Genomic DNA, 11583 nt, shown 5'->3' on the forward strand with positions numbered 1-11583 from the left:
GTCATTCAAAAGAAGAAATGCAGCTGTAGAAGTGGAATCACCAATGCATGTGATCACAGCCTGTTTGGAGAAATCTGTATTCTAGAAACTGGAAACCCCTTTTTTAGAATTTGTGGTATTTAAGAACACCTCAGATGAGAATTTGTTTGCTTTTTCCTAATGTTTAGTGCAATTAAGACTCCAAAAACATTGAATAGTGATACATTTTAATGGGCATCTCAGAATTACTGCCATATCAAAAATTGGTAAACTAATTATATACACATCCTTTTTAACTTTTCTATTCAATTAGTACCTGTCGAGGAAGAATCATGCACAGAGCACTCTGCTTAGTAATAGAAACAGGGGAGTGAAGAAAATGAAGTCTGTGTCCTCAATGAGTTTACAAAATAGTAGGGCACATGGCCTTTTAACAAATAATTACTATAATTATTTGATTATAGTTGGTAAAATACACTTGATCTTAGCCAAAAGGCCGAGAAGCGATATAGTTGGTAAAATAAAGAGAAAAATGCAGGATGTTATGAAAATGAATAATAGAGTAGTATGATAAAGTCTAGCGGTCAGGGAGAGCCTCTTAAGAAATAATATTAAAGCAGAGTAGTAAAAATTAAATCTTTGTCAAGAGAAGCCCTTCCAAGAGTGATTGTGTTATTTCCTTCTAGCATTGGGAGAGGCACTTTGCTACTTTGTTGTAGCTAGGGGGGCAGGGGCAGTGGGGCAAGAATCAATACCAACTTACTTTCCCAGGTTTCCTTCAAGATTCTTTCATTCCAGCCCAGCAAGAAGAGAGAGAAAAACATATTTCTCTATATTTCATAAATCTCCAGACTTCCAGCTCCATGATAATAGAACTGTATTCTGTACATCATGTACTCCCCAAAATGTTTCTTTCAGAGCCTTGCCCATGAAAGGTGCTCATTCAGTTATTATTGAATGAATGAGTCTTCCTACAAATTTGGAATAAGCCTATCTACTAAATTATATAAGACAGGACTATCAGACTCCAAAGAAATACAAGTTAGGAGATGTTTTTGTTGTTGTTGTTGTTTAAACATTGGTATTGGAGAATGGGGAATGTGGTAAATCCTCTTTGGAGGATGATTATGTTCTCATCCATCTAGGTCTCTAATTTATATATTCTATCTATAACTTGTTTTGTATGTACACCTATCAGTTCATGTGCATTTGGTCTCTCCAACTAGACTAACTAAATGTAAATTCAGGGATCATGCCTACCATTATTCCATTTAATGCAGGACCAACTATCTTTTGATGTGTAGGCATGGAAGCCTGGGAATGTGATTTGAATGGTCCTTGACAATTGAGTCTTCTTGTTCCTTAGTTTTTGTACTACTTTCTTTTCTTGATCACATGAGATCAGAAATTAATTATCAGTAGGTTGCTATGCCTTTGTAATAATCCTGAAAATGATGGAACTGTGTGTGTCTTAGATGTTCACTTGCTAGTTTAAAATCATGAAGCTCTCAGTTGCAAATGTCATGAATATGTATGAGTGGCACAACTGTTGCTCCTACCTCCTGCCTCCCTTCCTTCCTGGTGGGTGACTCCTTCTGAAAATGCTACATCTGCCTTGCAAAGCCTTCTGTGGAGTAGATGGGGGGAGAGGAAAGATGTGTGCTGTTATTTTGCATTGTCAGATAGCAGGATATTTTTTCTAGCGAATCTTAGGAAAATACCAGTCTCTCTCTCTTTCTGTCTGTCTATCTGTCTGCCTCTCTCTCTCAGTTCCTTCACCTCTTTTCCCCACCACCATATAAGTACATACTGCCTCTCTTCTCTTTTTTAAAAAGCAAAATATGAGAATGGGAGGCAGGAATTTGCAGTGGCAGATTTTTGAAAGAATATGTTTCCCTGCTTTCTTTCTTTCTACACTCCAAAGACAGCCCACATACACAGATGTGACAACTTTTTTGTAAAGCTAATTTGAGTGAATGCCTGTCTGGCAACTTACTCTGGGAATAGTTACACTTGCCCAAACTGAAGTTCTGCCTTTGTAAAGGTGACACTGACAGCCTGTTATTTCTGCACACCCAGAAAAGAGACACTAGGAGAAGGAAAAATAAAAATAAAAGACAAGAAAATGAAGTACAAGTGGTCTGGTTTTTGAGGATCTTTGTTAATGGAACTAGAATAGAGGTGTTTGCCCAAATGTGACTCTACTTTTGTAAAAATAGCTATCTGGAAGGCATCTGGCATTGACTGGATTAATCTTTCAAATTTTTTGTTTTCCTTAATAAAGACCTTCCACAAATATAGCGAAAAAGAAGCAGATGTAAGGGTCTCCACTAAAGATATGAGTGTTGAGGGAAAGAATAGAGGTGCTTCCCATTACCAGATTCATTTGTAATGGTTTTCCTTTTCCATTTCATGTATAATTATTTATATCTAATTTGTCTCATTGTTCTTTCACAATAGTGGTTGTGTGACAAAACTCATAGTATATTGGGTGATAGATAAGGCTATTGCCAAACTATCTGATGAAGGTAGGTGAAGGCATTTGTGGAAGGAGAAGAAAGAACATTTCCTCTGTCTGGATTGTACATTTTAATTTGATGTCATTCGCTGGACAACTGTACTCCTTTCTTCCTTTCCCTCCCTTCTCTGCATTTTCTCTTCCTTTCTTTCCTTTATCTCCTTGTGCTCATTGTTTAATCAATGCAGCTTATATTTATATTTCTACTTATTTATTGCATTGGGGGATATGGGGAATGCATAATGCATTTGCAGGGAACATAAAGAATATTATATGCTGCTCTTGCCCTCAGGAGTTTGCTGCTATTTGGGAAGACATGATATATATGCATGAAGTGTTGAATAAAGATTCAAGATTTGAGTGGCAATATAGGAATATAAATCAGATGAGAAGTAAGTGCTATCAGCTTTTAGTTGAGAGATCAGTGCAGACTGGATGGTCAGAATAAGCTTTGTTAAGTTATTTCACTTTTCTGGAACACTCACTGCTAGCATATGCACTTTGAGGTTTTATTGGGTTAACTTATAATGCTTTGCCTGTTTATCTTCCCAAATATTACTCAGCCTTCAAAGTTTGATTAAACTTTATCTTCTCTGTGAAGAATCCTGTAGTCTTTTCAGCTCCCAGGCATATCTTCCTTCTCTGAATTCCTCTACATCGGAACTTCTCTACCACATACTAAACAATGGACAACGCATTATCTACTGTGTACTTTGTTTCATACTATATATTTAGTCCCAACTTTTCCCTCAAAATTTCTATTGTTTTGAGAGTAGGGCTCCATTTTGTACTTCCTATACAGCGCATAGCACAAAACATATCACCTGGTCTATCCTGTTTTCCAATATATATTTACTGGGTTGATTTGTAGCCTAGAAAAGTTGAACAAACTCCCCTCTTTGAGGGTATCCTGTATCTCTTCCAGATCTAATATTCAATGTGGTTTTATTCCTATTCCTTGAAGCCAAATCATTATTACAAATATTTAAGGAACACTTCCTATTTGTAATGATCACATGAGGCATAAAAGCAGTTTGGGGAGACAAGTTAAGTTCTCATGGAGTTTAATGCCCAACAAAAGTGGCCACCACAGACAGCTGCAGGATTGTCACACAGGATACATTTTCAGGAGGGTTAACTACTTTTACAACTTGTAGGACCACCTCAGCTCTCTGAATCAGGTGGAGCTTTTAATATTTATTTTTCACCATTTTATTTAAAGCCACTTCAAAAGCCATTCAATAGAGGGCATGACAAAATTATCTCAATGCTCCACCAGGCTCTGGCATTCTAAAATTCCAAATATCAACACACACATATATATGTACATCACATATTACACACATATACACAAACACATTAGATTCACTGGAAGGTGGCTAAGTTCAACATTTCCTTGAAACACCCTATCTTTTAGATCAGTACCCCAATTTTATCTTTCTCTGTGCCTCATAAGCTCAGGTTCTGTTTGGCAAGGAAACCAGAGCAGTTGTGATTCCTGGGAGAGTATCTAAAACGACAGTTGCTGAAAGGTTACAGCAAAATCTATTAGAAAAGAAAAGTTGAGGGAAATCAGGTGAGCTCATAGAAGAAAATAAGGAAAGATTGGGTCCCTTTTGGGATTAGGTCTAATTAAGGTGAGCAAGCAGCTGGGCCTGTTTGGAATAACAATTGTGCTAGCATGTCACTTTCTTCTGCTTAGTTGAAATTTATATAGTTTAGGAATGGTAGATATAAGAAAATTAGAGCTCATTTAGAATCTGTTGAAAGGACAGTGTGCCTTCATTATTAGTTTTGCATCTGAATTTTCCTGGGGCAGTCCTCTCTCTGTAACAGGTAATGGATTTTTCCCCAGATGTAATTGGATGAGTTTAATTTTTTTCTTTCATTACCTGTCAAGGAGGCCTATGCCCCTACTTCTCTTTGTGTTTTATTAGGACTGCAACCCCTATTTAAATAAAGGCTTTGATTGTGCTTATATATGTTCAATCAGCACTTTCTTATTGAATAGCTCTGGTCACAAAATGCTCTCACCTAGCATTTTTTACTAATTACATTTTCGCCCTAGCTGGGTATGGGAAAACCTCGGATGGTGCTCGTTTGCTGCTTTGTATGCAAGTGATTTGGTCTATCCACAGTACCACAGGGCTGAGAAAATAGATCTTCAGACTATAATCCTACTGGTCTTGAAGGATGACTTGATTTAATATTTTCTTTTATTGAAGGGATAGAAAGCCAAGTCATGTGCTGATAAATGCTTAACAAGCAGTTCTTAAAAAAACAAACAAACAAATCTCTAATTTGTAGATTTCACTGATTTCCATGGTGTAAATACTCCCACCATGGCTGATTTCAATATGACATAATTGAATGTGGAGTTGAGAAGAGAAGCACACAATCTGATATCCAAGGCTGGTGTGTGCAGCTTCAGCACATGATGAAAAGTCTCAGTTACATACCTGCCATTGAGGCCACATACCTCATCATCTTCACATTACAATTAAGACGGATACTGGTTGTTAAGCTGATTTAATTAGAGTTTGATTTCAATGATTTATATGTTTTGTCGCTAAAGGCATTTTAAGGTGATTCTTCTGCCTGTGTTGAAAAGTCAGAAATATAATGGTTAAACCGTATCATCTTAAATTAAATATACATGTTTCCTGAGAAATTTTTATATATTTCATTATTTTCTAATATATTAACAAGCATCTTAGTAGATGTACTGTACCAAGAGTCAGAAGAGCTTAAATTTTGTCCAAGCCATTTTTAACATCCTCTGTATTCTTGGGTAACTCATTTAATATCAGGGCATCACCAATTTACTCATCACTAAAGGAAAGAGAGCAACAGTTTAATTATAACCTCTCGTAGAAACCTGCTTATTTTCACCTGGATAGTATTACAGATTCTTTTCAATGGACTCATGATATTTTATCTTTATCTGTCCTAAAGAAAATTTTTAACTAGAAACCTAAGTGATAATATGTTTACATATATTATAGCTATATTATAACTTTGGTTGATAGATTTTACTGGAAGGCAGAAATCATTCTTTGTTCATCTTTATATATCCCTCAAAATTTAGTCCAGGAAAATGAACAGAATGAGTACTCAATTAACATGAGTGGAATGACTTAGTGACTGATTGCCTTCCTGTTAGACAAAGATTGGTATGGTAACATGAAATAATTCAAACTCAAATCTTAAAAAATTAAAAGCATTTTACCAATGGTAAACATTTATTTGATTCTTATAGTACATATTTTATAATACAAGTTAATGACTAGAATGGAAACACTATTAGGTTTTAATAGGTTTAAAAAATGTAAACTTTATGTTACTTCTTTATTCCCTACAAATAAATTTCCTTTGATAATCTCCCAAATAGCTGAAGATAAAATAGTCACTTCAATTATGTTCAATAAATATTAATCTTTAACTAAGTACATTGTAAATGCAAAAAGACACTTCTTCTAAGTGAGGGGGGTATCCCACTGGACTGAAATGCTGTTTTCTGCTTCCAGGCCAGCCCCCCATTGCATCATGGACTCCAGGCTTTGTGGGGTAGACAGACTTGTGGTTCAATCTTAAATGCAATGGAGTATAGTATGCTAGCTATGCTCTCTAGTGATGATGTCTGTGGCTAAGAAACTGGAAACTGGGCCTTTTCTTATGAATCTTGTCACTCCACCTCTTTGTTTCCTTACTTTCTTTCTTAAATTGAACAGATAATAACTACTTTCCCAGTATAAGTAGAGTATGTATAAGAAAAAGGGCCTTAAAATATAAAAGTGCTATAAGAAAAAATAGCCTCAGGCTTTTAATTGCTCATTGTTAACCCAATGACTAATCTTCAGGCAGTAAGTCTAACTATAGATGGTCAGTATAATTTAAAAGGCTGTGGATGATTTCAAAATGGAACTGGGTCTGGAGTTGTCGGTTTCTAGCAAATGGTGGACTAAAATAGTGCTGACATCCTCCCACTACATGCATGTCAGATGAAATGTAATAAAATATGACCAAAAGATACTCAACACATGGCTGAGTTTGTAAGAAAGAGAAATAATCACTTCCCCAAAGCAAAAAGATTCAAGATAAGAGGGCCAGTAACAGCTCAGGTCCTGGATTTTAATCTACCTACAGAAAGATGAGACAATGTCATGGGCCTAAGATAAATGAGGAATAAAAACTGTGATTTTTTAAAGTGAAGCTAAAGCCTGTCTGCCACAACCCAAGGAAGAATGTTCTTTGTGCTATTTATATAAGTGAAATGTAAAACCTAAGCAATCAAGAAAAAAGTTTTAGATTAAAATAATCCAAAAGATATAAATTGGTAAATACTAGCCAAAACAAATCTAGTGTAACTTTCTTAATATCACGCAAAACACTTTGTAGTAAAAGAAAAAAAAATCGTTGTTAGCTTAAAGAAGGTCATTAACTAATTCTAAGACATTTAAGTCATAAGAAATATATTACAATCCTGAACCACATAGCTTCAAAATATATTGATCAAAAACTGACAGAGGGCTTCCCTGGTGGCGCAGTGGTTGAGAGTCCACCTGCCGATGCAGGGGACACAGGTTGGTGCCCCAGTCTGGGAAGATCCCACATGCCACGGAGTGGCTGGGCCCGTGAGCCATGGCTGCTGAGCCTGCACGTCCGGAGCCTGTGCTCCACAACGGGAGAGGCCACACAGTGAGAGGTCTGTGTACCGCAAAAATAAAAAACAAAACAAAAGTGACAGAAATATGAGGAAAAATGGACAAATCCAAAATTAAAGTTGGAGATTTTAAACATAATTCTCTGAGGAATTTGTAAGTCATCAGACTGAAAACAAGTAAAGATGATATTTATCAGTAAGTTTTTGAGTTAATGGAAATAACTGAAGTATGCAATATTTCTATTCATTTGAATGGAAGACTTGGCCAGTACAACAAGAGAGTTATAAGCAAAATAAAAGTTATAAGTAATTTGAGGACAAAACAACATATTTGTTATTTATAGATGTTACCATTGTAGGGATAAAATATTCAAGGAATGAGAATATGCAAGCAATTTGCTGTAACTAATAGGAGATTTCAGTAGAATTATAGAAACCAAATGACACTAATATACAAAAAACTGGTGGTGTTTCCATATACCAGTGATTAGATACTTTATTTTCTAAAAAAGATAATAATCTGTAATTGATTCTATAAAGTACCTAGAAGTAAATTGAATAAGATATGTATAAGAAATTTACGAAAACAATTTTTTGAAAAGTGGATAAAGAAAATAAAATACCATGAAATCACCAGAGAGATATACCAGCCTCATTAATGGAAAAATTTAATGTGACAAAGATGGAGATTCTCCCATAAATTAATCCATAAGTAGCACACAAATTTTCATCAAAACTCTGAAATATTCTTTCAGTGAAATCAGACAAGCTGATCATAGAATGTATTTGTAAAGGGAAAGGACAAACAACAATTGAAAAAGTTAAAAATAATAATAGGGGCTTAACCTACTAAGACTTATTCCGAAGCAATAGTTACTAAAAGAGTTTGGTAGACAATTTGTAGAAAAAAATTGAGAGTGCCAAAGAATAACCACATATTGGTTGGAAACTTGTTATGCCACAAAGGAGACATTAAAAGTCAGTGGTGGGGCTTCCCTGGTGGCACAGTGGTTGAGAGTCCGCCTGCCAATGCAGGGGACACGGGTTTGTGCCCCGATCCGGAAAGATCCCACATGCCATGGAGCAGCTAGGCCTGTGAGCCATGGCCGCTGAGCCTGCGCGTCTGGAGCCTGTGCTCCGCAACGGGAGAGGCCACAACAGTGAGAGGCCTGCATACCGCAAAAAAAAAAAAAAAAAGTCATGTGGGGGAATGTCAATCAGTAGGGAAATAATGGATAATTTAACAATTGGGTTGTAAAAACTGACTTTCCTAATTGATAACTTTAATCCCATTCTCTGATTAAATTGAACAGATAATAACTACTTGGGTTAAAACACAAAATTTTAAAAATAAAATTTAAAAAAATTAAGAGAAAACCGAGGAGAACATCTTCTTTATGATATCAATGTGTGATAATATTTAAAATAAAAATTTAAAAATTATACATTGCAAAGGAACAGACTGATGTTTTGTCCACATTAAAATAATAACAAAATATCCCTACATGACTGTCCAATGAATTGATGTGATGTGATGCTACACCCAGGACACATAAAAATATTCAAAAACCTTTAATAAAAGTGATCTATAAATGAGTAAAAGATTTGAACAGACAATTCAAAAAAAAAAAACTATCTGCAAACAATAGAAAAAAAAATAATCAACTTCACTACTTATAAGGGGTATTCAAAGCAAAAAAAAATTAAACTTTCTGACCTGCCGAATGAGCAAAATTAGATAAATATGCTACATACATGCTGATGAAAATATTAGGAATATAAATTACTACAAATTGCAACTCCAGTCATGTAAATTTTAAGTCTAGTCATGGCTATGCAGTGTAACTTGATATCATCATTTTGAGGAGTATTTGGATAAAATGCAGAAAAGTCAAAACTGCCTATATTTTATGATATATACATTCCACTTCCTAGTGTCTTACCTTAGAAAAAATTTGTCTTAGCTTATATGCAAGGAGATTTATGGAAATATGTTTACTGCAACACTATGCAAGACTGAAAAAAAAAGGGAGTTGCTTTGCTTATCAATCTGATAAGAGAAAAATATCAAACATTATTCTTATAATGCTGTAGTATATGAATAATCTAGATCAACTTGTATCAATATGAATAAACACGAAAAACATAACATTGAGTAAAATCAGTTGAAAGTTTACATCCATTTTTAAACCAAATGAAACAACTCTATATTGTTTATGGAAATACACATGTGAAGGGAAAATATTAAAGCATGCATGATGATATATAGGTAGCGATAGAGTTAGAGAGATTAACTTCAAAATAGTGATTACTTTCAGAGAATGAAGAAGCAGAAATTGATGGGGTGGGTAGCTGGGCTTGTATTTTTTTCATTAAAACTGAAATTGGAAATTTTATTTTGGACCTTAAAATTTATATTCTTTTACATGTACTGCAATGAAGAGTTCAACAATGACTAAGTTTGCTTTTGTTTTCTCTGTCATGAAGAATGGCCTTCAGAATGACCAGTGAGCATGGACACCACTGGTGTCCTTCAGAGACTTACATTCCAAAGTGCTGGACTGTGGGCTTCCTTAACAGAAGTAAGGATCATTCTATAGCTTCTATGTAAAGAGATCATATCCAGGAAAAATCTGAATACCTCAAGTAACAGGGGACTCACCATTCACATAACACCCACTCAGTCTTGAATAGTCTGCTAAAAATATATTCTGCTGACAGAATATCTGACTTGTATTCTCTGTTTTGAGATTCTTAATATACTTTCTGGAGAAACAAGGTTAAATATTATATGTGGCAACTCTTCTGATATTTGAAGCTCTGCCCTTTAGTGTTTCCTCCTACCTGCTTTTCAGCAGACTCATACCTCTACTTGCAGATCTCTCATTACCTTCTGCTCTCTACTGATTCTACTTGTTATGAGCACTTTCTAGAAGAAGGAGTAAGTCCTGTGCAGAGGGGTGTATGGAGCTAGACTTTGTCAGTCCCTTCCTATCTATCTATCTAAAGCAATATCCTGGGAGAGGAAGTAGGTATTTTGGCTGTTACTTTTTCACCCATCATGTTATTACAAAATGACTCAGCAGTAGGTGGTTATGACAGATCTCTAGGAGCAAAGCTCTAGCCATTGCTGTCCTATTGTGCATACAAACAGCCTACATCCCTCCATACATATTTATATAGGCAGGAGACTTGGGTAAATTTTTTCATATCATGAATAATTTTAACAGTACAGACGTTTGACTTTGAATCAACAACCAGTTTCAGATGAACGCAATTGCAGCCAAAGAAAGTTTCTAACTAAAATTAGTCACTTTTCATATTTAACAAACTACTGCCTACTGCATTTCCTGTGATCTCAGCTTTCCTCTTCCTCTCATATGGTCACATGTAACATTGACTCCTTCACTTCCGTGTCTATTTTCTTCTTGGCTTCTCTAAGTGTAAAACTTGCAGTTCCTTCTGCCAAATGACTTTCCAAGGCTGTACCTAGAAGATGCCAACCCAGCTCATGCTCAAACTCTTTCCCATATTATCTTCAAATTTCAATGACTGTTAAGTCCCTTTGCCCTTTACATGTACCCAGGAAAGTGTGATGTGAGCCTCACATAAGAACAAACAAACAAATAAAAACACTTTGAGAGCAGGAATTTAAACAAGATCTCTGGACTCAGCCTCAGGCAAACAATGAGTTGGGTGTTTTTTAAGAATTTCATCTCATTTAATCTTTATAAAATATTCTGTGGTAGCTAAAATTATTCATATATTACAGATGAGGAACTTAAGCAACTTTCTCATGACATCAATAAACCCTCAGCTACGATTATCTTGTTTGACTCCTTGGAAATTAGGCCAATGTCTTGGTCAGCTTGGCTGCTATTAAAAAATACCATACACTGGATGGCTTAACCAACATACATTTAATTTTCATAGTTCTGGAGCCTGAGAAGTCATAGATCAAGGTAACAGCAGATTTGGCTTTTGATGAGGACCTTCTTCCTCTCTTGACGGTCAAGATTTTGCTGTATCCTCACATAGTGGAGAGAGGAAGCTCTGGTATCTCTTCCTTTTCTTATGAGTGCTACCCTCACCATGGGGGCTCCAACCTCAGAGCCTTATCTAAACCTAATTACCGCTCAAAGGACCCACGTCCTAATACCATCACATTGGGAGTTAGGGCTTCAACACAGGAATTTGAAGGGGGCACAAACATTTAGTTCATAGCAACCATACCCTGTTTATTTTAAGTCCAATCATGGCTGTGCTTCTCTGACTAGCCCTGTTCTGGTGCAGCCTACTTACTCTTAATAGGAGCTGTCCTAGTTTGCGTGAATCACCTATTGGACTGAAAATACAAAAAATAAACACTGGACTAATTGAATTGATGGCATCCTGCTCCACAGATAAACTTTTCCATGACTGT

General features: G+C 35.7%; 1 pseudogene; it reads right to left on the minus strand.

Moving 5' to 3' along the window:
* Positions 1-360: 360 nt before the first annotated feature.
* Positions 361-487, minus strand: LOC132436728 (U2 spliceosomal RNA; annotated as a pseudogene).
* Between the last annotated feature and the right edge of the window lie 11096 nt (positions 488-11583).

The sequence above is a fragment of the Delphinus delphis genome, chromosome 13 (genome assembly GCF_949987515.2).
Source record: "Delphinus delphis chromosome 13, mDelDel1.2, whole genome shotgun sequence".
NCBI lineage: Eukaryota > Metazoa > Chordata > Mammalia > Artiodactyla > Delphinidae > Delphinus > Delphinus delphis.